Source organism: Suncus etruscus, chromosome 10 (genome assembly GCF_024139225.1).
Source record: "Suncus etruscus isolate mSunEtr1 chromosome 10, mSunEtr1.pri.cur, whole genome shotgun sequence".
NCBI lineage: Eukaryota > Metazoa > Chordata > Mammalia > Eulipotyphla > Soricidae > Suncus > Suncus etruscus.
Window position 1 is genome coordinate 21980815 of NC_064857.1, and position 8452 is coordinate 21989266.

At 40.1% G+C, this 8452-nt stretch overlaps 1 pseudogene; it reads left to right on the forward strand.

The window, feature by feature from the left end:
* The first annotated feature begins 7910 nt into the window (after positions 1 to 7910).
* On the forward strand, positions 7911 to 8033 carry LOC126021244 (uncharacterized; annotated as a pseudogene).
* The last annotated feature ends 419 nt before the right edge of the window (positions 8034 to 8452 follow it).

Below are 8452 nucleotides of genomic sequence, written 5' to 3' on the forward strand. Positions count from 1 at the left end.
AAAGAAGCTTGAAAAGAAGTAACTTCTAGTTGTCTGAGAACTTTGACTGCCATCATGTATCTTAGGATGGTTTTTGGAGCTAAATGGTGAACTAAGTTTCAGCATGGAATCGTGTTAAGCATAGATCACTAATGAAAGAAGAAAGGTTGCTACTGGATTGGTAGTGCTTAGGAAAAAGTAGGTCTGAGCAGAAAAGACAAAGACTGATGTTGCAGGGCTGTACAGGTGAAGAGGCATTCAGAGAATCATTTAAAGACTTAAGATACAAGTAGATGGGAATCTGCTGACTATTTTTATTGTTGTTTCAGTTGATTCAAATTTGAAGAGAAACTTTGGTTTCTCTTTCAATAAAAGGCATATTGGCAGAGGAGAACTGGTAGTGGTGATGGTCTGAGTTCAGTAAAACTGAGGTCATTTTCTATTTCATTTACACGTTCTTTTGTATATATTCTACATGATTTTGGTGAACAGTGATCATTTCTGAGGTTTCTGAGGATCGAAACAAAGATTTAAGCAGTATAGTAACCTTGACTCCTGCAACATCTTCTAAAGCAGCCATCCTGCTGCAGAAATTGAGCTCTTATAGAAAGTTGGATAGGATTGAGCTGTGGATGGTGTGAAGACATAGCAGTGTTCGGCACAGGCATAATAGGAAGGCACAAAAGTCTGTTCACAGGAGGAAGGGTTCCAACCATGAGGATGGGTATTGGCTACTGTTGATGCTGCCTCAAATAACTACAAATTTGAATGGGTCAGTTTGAGAATGGACTGCCCAAGGACCATGATATTGAGTATAAAAGTTCTAGAAAGTTGGGGCTGGTGCGGTGGTGCAGCAATAGGGCATTTGCCTTGTACGCTGCTAACCCAGGACGAACCTCAGTTCAATTCCCGGCATCCCATATGGTCCCCCAAGCCAGGAGCTATTTCTGAGCGCAGAGCCAGGAGTAACCCCTGAGCATCACTGGGAGTGACTGCTCCCCCCAAAAAACCCCAAAAAATAAAAGTTCTAGAAAGTAGTACCCCTGCATTCTGCTGCAAAGATGTGAGATGGCAAACTTAACTAAAATCAGAGCTTTCAATGTTTTTCTAAATTCTGGTTGCTAGTAATATTTGACATTTTTGAAGATGCATGCTCTCCAAATCCTGAACTGACAAAGAGGGACAGACTCTGAAAAGGACAAGCATTGACAGCAGTGGAGTTGCCATTTCCTATGCCATCAATTATTATGCTAGGAATGTGTGAAGACTGGGCTGGAGAGATAGTATAGTGGGCAGGGCAATTGGCTCAATCCTACTTTGATACTCTAAGTACCACTAGGAAATGATACCTGAATACAGTTGTAGCAATAGCCCCTGAGCATGTGGGCTACACACACACACACACACACACACACACACACACACACACACACACACACACTTGAACTTTTAAAGATAAGGTTTGGTCAAAACCCTGTTATTAGGAAGTTTGAAAGAAGTTGACTTCTGAAACTTCTGGAGCAAGACTATCAGAACCAATGCATTACACAAGTATGATCCTTTATAAGAATAAATGAGGTGGTAAAAAACCTTCAAGCAGACATTATAGCCCATTTTTAAATTTTATTTTATTTATCTTACTTTTTCTTGCTTATAGGGCCACACCCAGTGGCACTCGGGGGTTACTCTTGGCTCTGAGCTCAGAAGTCACTCTGGGGATTGAACCCAGGTTTGTCCGTGTTATACATGCTTAAGGCAAAAACTCCCTATCGCTCTGGCCTCATAGCCCATTTTTTTTGGGGGGTGCACATCTGGTGATGCTCAGAGGTTACTCCTGGCTTAGGGGACCATATGGGACGCTGGGAGATTGAAACACGGTCCGTCCTAGGTTAGCACATGCAAGGCAGATACCCTGCTGCTTACGCCACTGCTCCAGCCTCCCCATAGCCCATTCTTAACATAATTTTTCTATGTCTCTTAGAATCCACAGAATGTTTTTTGAGGACCTAGAAATAGTACAGCATTTAGAGTGCATGTGTGTTGCATGTATCCAATTCAAGTTTGACCTCCAACACCACCAACTTCTCCTATTTTCTCTGATACAGCTCATGAGGCCACTAAGCAAAGCCAGGTTTCATTGAACCACCAACCCTGCTGGCCAAGAAACACTGCTGGGAGTTCTGGGACTCCAACCACTGCTTTGGAGGCTCCCATCCAAGAAGAAAGAATACAAAATCTCTGTTTTTTCAGAACTTTTATCAGCACTGTATACCTTTATATTAGTTTAATTCCCTCATATGTAATATTCTGAAGTTTCTCAAGCTAACTACTTTTGCCCCACCACTATCTGTAAATGGAGAATCTGATTAGACTGCAAGATTATATTCCCCTACCCTGGGGTGAAAAGTCAATCTTTTATCCTCAGTAATATCCAAATATTCTATCATAAAGTTTTTTTGCCAAGATCTGAAGACCTGTTCCCTAAATGGCAATCAGTCCCATTTCCTTTGCCTCTACTCTCTCCTACAATTGCTGTCTCTTCCGATTAGGCAATTGTTGTCATTTCCACTTCTCCCAATTTACTTCTTTCTTATTTCTTTTTTTTTCTTGATGCCCTTGGCTTTCTGAAAGTTCTTTTCCAAATTTATCTCTGTCTGCACTACCATATCCCATAAAGTTGGCCCTGAATTTCTTTTTAGCAAATTGTTTACAGCTTCTCATATATTCATTCTAGCCATGTAACGTCATAATACATTCAACCTGATTTTCTTTCTATTGTTTAATTTTATCTTCTAACTTTGGTCACTTTTATCGAAGATCCTTAAGTGAGGTGCATGTGTTCAGCTCCTGAAATTGAGGTTACTATAATGCTTAAATCTATGTTTCAATCCTCAGAAACCTCAGAAATGATCACTGTTCACCAAAATCATGTAGAATATATGCAAAAGAACGTGTAAATGAAATAGAAAATGACCTCAGTTTTACTGAACTCAGACCATCACCACTATCAGTTCTTCTCTGCCAATATGCCTTTTATAAAATAGGTGGAAGCTAAACTAAAATATCTGTCAATACTATTTTATGATCAACACTAGAATTCCAGTTTCCATTACCACACAAGTGACCAACTTTTGTCTTCCAACTCTGGTAAACACTATTTCCTTCTTAGAACCTAAAATTTTGTTTGTTTGTTTTTTTGTTTTATGTAGTGGGTTAATTTGTTGTTTCTTAATCTAACCTATATGACAACTATGCATTTAATTTGATTTAATCCTCTGGAAGGTGCTTATGGTCTAAGAGAAAAATCTCACACTGAAGCTGGTGAACATTGTTAAAAATGGCAAGGACAGGTATGGGGTTTGGGGAGGCCCCATACCAGAGCCTTTCTCCTTAGCCTCGGGACTGCTGGAGGCTTGGCAGGCCCTCAGCCATCCTTGTCTTTTTTCCCTGAAAAAGGCCTTCCCTGGGTGCCAGCTCAGATGGCCAGAAGTGGGTCCAGGTGGACTCTTAGTGGTCCTCAGGTTCCCCCCTCCCTCCATACTCCAGGGGGGAGGTGCAGGGGGAGGAGGGTGGGCAGACATCTGGCTTCCAGTTTCCTCTTTGATTCTGGAGACCAGCTCTTGCCAGGTATGGGGTTTGGGGAGGCCCCATACCAGAGCCTTTCTCCCTAGCCTGGGGAGTGCTGGGAGGCTTGGCAGGCCCCCAGCCATGCTTGTCTTTTTCCCCTGACTCCAGGCCTTCCCTGGGTGCCAGCTCAGATGGCCAGAAGTGGGTTCAGGTGGATTCTTAGTGGTCCTCAGGCTTCCTCCCTCCCCCCCTCCCTCTGTACTTCGGGGGGGGGGGTGCATGGGGAGGAGGGCAGGCAGACATTTGGCTTTCGGTTTCCTCCTTGATTCTGGAGACCAGGTCTTGCCAGGTATAGGGTTTTTCTCCCCTGGACTTAAGTCTTTCCCTGGGCACCAGTCTAGGTGAACTCTATAGGGGTCAACAGGCTTTCCTCCTATCTCTCCCTACACTAATGAGAATGTGCTCTGGGAGGAGGGCAGGCTGTTCTAGCACTGGTTTATGTTGGGACAGTCAGTGGAAATTTTTTCTCTTTGTTTTCATATTGATAGTATTGTGGGCATATATTATATATATCCAGAATATCCATCTTGTATTGGGACCTTGATACTGCCCTACAAAGCTCATTTCTAATATTTTACTGCCTCAATCCCAACCCTTACTTCCCCCCATCCTCCCATGTAGGTGCAGCTAATGACATGAAGCTCACCACATAGAATGATAAGTGCAGTTAGAGAAATAACTACACTGAAAACTATCATAACAATGTGAATGAATGAGGGGAAAAGAAAGCCTGTCTCGAGTACAGGTGTGTGTGGGGTGGGGAGTAGGTAGATCTGGGAAATTGGTGGTGGGAATCCTGCACTGGTGAAGGGGGGTGTTCTTTACATGACTGTAATCATATAACTACAATTATATTTGTAATCACGGTGTTTAAATAAAGATAATTTAAAAAATGGCAAGGAGATGAGAGGTATGAGTATTGAGTTACTCCAGCAGTTTTAAATTTTCCTCAAAGAAATCTAGAAAGAAAAGCTCCAGAGAACAAAAAGGGACTCATGTTACTCAATTTTCTAGTACCAGTATTATGATGTCAGAATGCCCCGACCTTGTCTCACTTCTGTTCAGCTTTGTTATTAATGCCTGGGATAAAAGCTTATCAAATATGGAGCAGTTCCTTGGGATAGAGGAAGGCTAGATGAATCATATTTTAAAATTACCACAAGCAACTAAAATTCTAGAAGTCCCCAAAAGCTATTTTTAATGACAAATATTTGGAAAGTTCGTTTGGTAATATTTCATGAAAAAAATGCACTTGAGATTTTCATTGACCCTAAAATTAAGCAAAAGACAAAGTATAAACCTGGGCTACATTAATAAAACTCAGATTTCAAAATCTTGGTAAAAAGTTTGTCCATTATAGTCTTTACTGGTCAATATACCTCTAAAAGTACCTGGAAACAATTCATATTTTAATATAAGAACCACATTTCAGGGTCTGAAGATATAGTGTAGTGAGTAGGGTGCTTGCCTTGAATATAGTCAACCCTGGTGTGATCCCCAGCTCTACATATGGTTCCCCATGGCCATCAGAATGATCCCTAAGTGCAAAGCCAAGAGTAAGTCCTGGCATAGTTGGGTGTACCACTGTACCTAGTCAAAAAAAAGCACATTTCATTCAATTTAAGAAAGAAATTTCTAATAAATACAGGTGCTTAATAGATGGGCCATCCTATCAATTTATTATTTTTTATTTCATATAACTTTTTATTATTGTATCGTTTTTACAAAAAATCTGACTGGTTTATTATGTCATCCAATGTCAGAGGGCAGAAGAGCATCCTGAAACCAGGTGTTCCTTGAACTTTGATGTCTTGATTAGAATTTCTTACAACCAGTTAAGCCAGCTTCCCTGAAACACCATCCTCTCCCCACTGTAGAAGGGTAGAACATAAGGATGCCAGGTCAAATGTGAATTTCAGATAAATTATGAAGTTTTATTCACACAAATGTACCCTGTGGTAACTATATATATATATATACATGCACATATAGATATAGTGTATTTGAAATTAACATTTAACTTAGGAGTCTGTTTCAACTTGGAAGAGTATTATTTCTGAGGCACTGAATTTTGAACTTACCCAGAAGATAATATGGGCAGAGCCTGCTGGATTTAGCTGAAGAAAGCTTACTCATCTGATTGAAAGATGAAATTGATCTGTAGAGATAGTATAGTGGATAAGATAATTGCCTTGCAGATAGCTGACCCAGGTTTTTATCCCTAGCACCCCACATTGCACTCTATGCCTGACAGGAGTAATCCCGAGCCCAGAACCAGGAGTAAGACCTGAGCATAGTCTAGTATGGACCCAGAACCAAAAGCAAACAAAAAAAGATTAAATCGGGGCCAGAGAGATAGCATGGATGTAGAGTGTTTGCCTTGCATGCAGAAGGAGGATGGTTCAAATCCCAGCATCCCATATGCCCCCCTCCAAGCCTGCCAGGAGTTATTTCTGAGTGTAGAGCCTCAGGAGTAGCCCCTAAGCGCTGCTGGGTGTGACCCAAAAACCCAAAAAAAATTAAATCATTCAATAGGTAATTATTAAAGGCTATTTTAGTTTCATATTAAAGGTTTCCAAGGGAAAAGATAAAAAGCTTCTGTTTATATAAAAGGTCACATTAATAAATGGTGTATAAAACATTCTAGAATAGGGTTGGAAAAACTTTTGGAGATAGATAGATAGATAGATAGATAGATAGATAGATAGATAGATAGACAGACAGACAGACAGACAGACAGACAGACAGACAGACAGATTGTCACTACCCACAAAAGGAAGCACGCACCAGATGTGGCTTTTGGCTTTCCTGATGCAGTGCCTAATTTTCCTCCCAAGAATTATCTGCCAGAAGGCCCATTTAGAGAAGTCTCTCATTGACCCTTTGCATGGATCACTGGCAATATTTCTGTCATACTTCCTACATGGTAGTGACTCAACATTTTTCCCTTTAATTCGTTTCTGCTATACTACAGAAATTCGGCCTTAGCTATCTTGCAGTTATTAAAGGAATATATATATATATATATTGGTTTTTTGGGCCACACCCATTTGATGCCCAGGGGATACTCCTGGCTAAGCACTCAGAAATTGCCCCTGACTTGGGGGGACCATATGGGATGCCGGGGGATCAAACTATGGTCCTGATCCTTGGCTAGCACTTGCAAGGCAGACACCTTACCTCTAGCGCCACCTCTCCAGCAAAAACAAGTACACAAAGGGGGCACCCAGATGCTATCCTATCAATTTAATCATTTGTCAAACACCTCTCCTACAGAAAAAGTAATTTTTATTTGAATTATAACACCATGAGTTACCAAGTTGTTCATAATACAGTTTCTTCAGGCATTAAATATTCAAACATCAATCCCACTACCAGTGTGACCTTCCCTTCACCAGTGTCCCCAATCTCTCACCCGCCACCATAGCTTGCCTCTATGCAGGTATACATAAATTACTTCATATTTTTATTACAACACAAAGGCAAATAAAAGTATCAACATAGGTCAATTTGAAATTATTGTTAGTGTAAGTTACTGTAAGGATTTATTGGGATGTGGTTGGTGCCTTCTGTGTTATTGTTTAGGCTCACTATGTTTGGTAGATTATTATGTAGCTTTACATCAGATTTCCTGTGATACTACTGAGGCTAATACTACCATAAAATATTGTCTAGGCCACTGGGTCCAGTATTTATAGATCTAAAACAAATTTGGTGGCTTGGAAGTTTAAGTTGGAAGTTGAGTCACAGAGCTAGGCTATTTCTGTCTGGGGGTGGAAAGAGTGGCAATATGCAGCTACAGTTAATACAAAAAGGAAAATTCCCCTCTCTCATGAATGGACACACACACACACTTTCTGAAAATGTCACAGAGGTCACATAATGCCACAGAATTTCACTGCCAGGACCAAACTATCTGAGAAGTATCAGCAGCCATTATTTATTTCAGAGCTTGGTGGAAGTCCCAGGCCATTTTTTTTCCTGGAAGACGGTGACTACATGGGAGACTGCTCAGGAGTAAAATGTTAAGTGGGAATCTGCATTGATTATCTCATATGTATAATTTTATGACCCTATATTTTTGGAAGATCACAGAACGAATGGATTTTCACATGAGATAACACATATAAAATCTAGTGCTATAGAATAAGAGTTAGAATTTAGGACTTGGGGCCTTCAGAGTTGAATACTGATTCCGGTAATGATAATATTTGTCATTTTATAAACTTCATCCAAAAATGGTAATGATGGAAAGGGCATTTAACCATTATCTCTAGCAGAGGATTAGGTGAAATAAAATATAAGAAGTGCCACGTACTGTGTTATTTACACTGACTGTATAAAAAGAGGAGGTACAGTAAATGCACCCCATATACATCTCAACACAGGCCCTTTATCTGGTCTGTATTGTGAATTGAGGGACAAAAAAAAGAAGAAAAAAAAGAAGTGCCATATCGTATTTCTTTCTTTCTTTTTTCTTTTTCTTTCTTTCTTTTCCTCTTTTTTCTTTCTTTCTTCCTTTCTTTCTTACTTTCTTTCTATTTTTATAATTATCTCTATTTAAGCATCATGATTACAAGCAAGTTTTTAATTGGGTTTTAGTTATATAAAAAGAAATAAACACCCCATTCACCAGTGCAATGTTCCCATCACCAATACCCTCCATCTAAAAGCTAGTTTTCATTACAAACTAACTATAAAAACTTAGTCTCAGGTCAGGGACATACCTCTGTGATTATGTGTTGCTTTGCATGCAACAGACCTAGACCAAAGCTGAACTCCATATTCTGGTTACTCCTCCACACAACCTACTGCAGAGGAGGCCTCCATTACAAAATAACTCAAA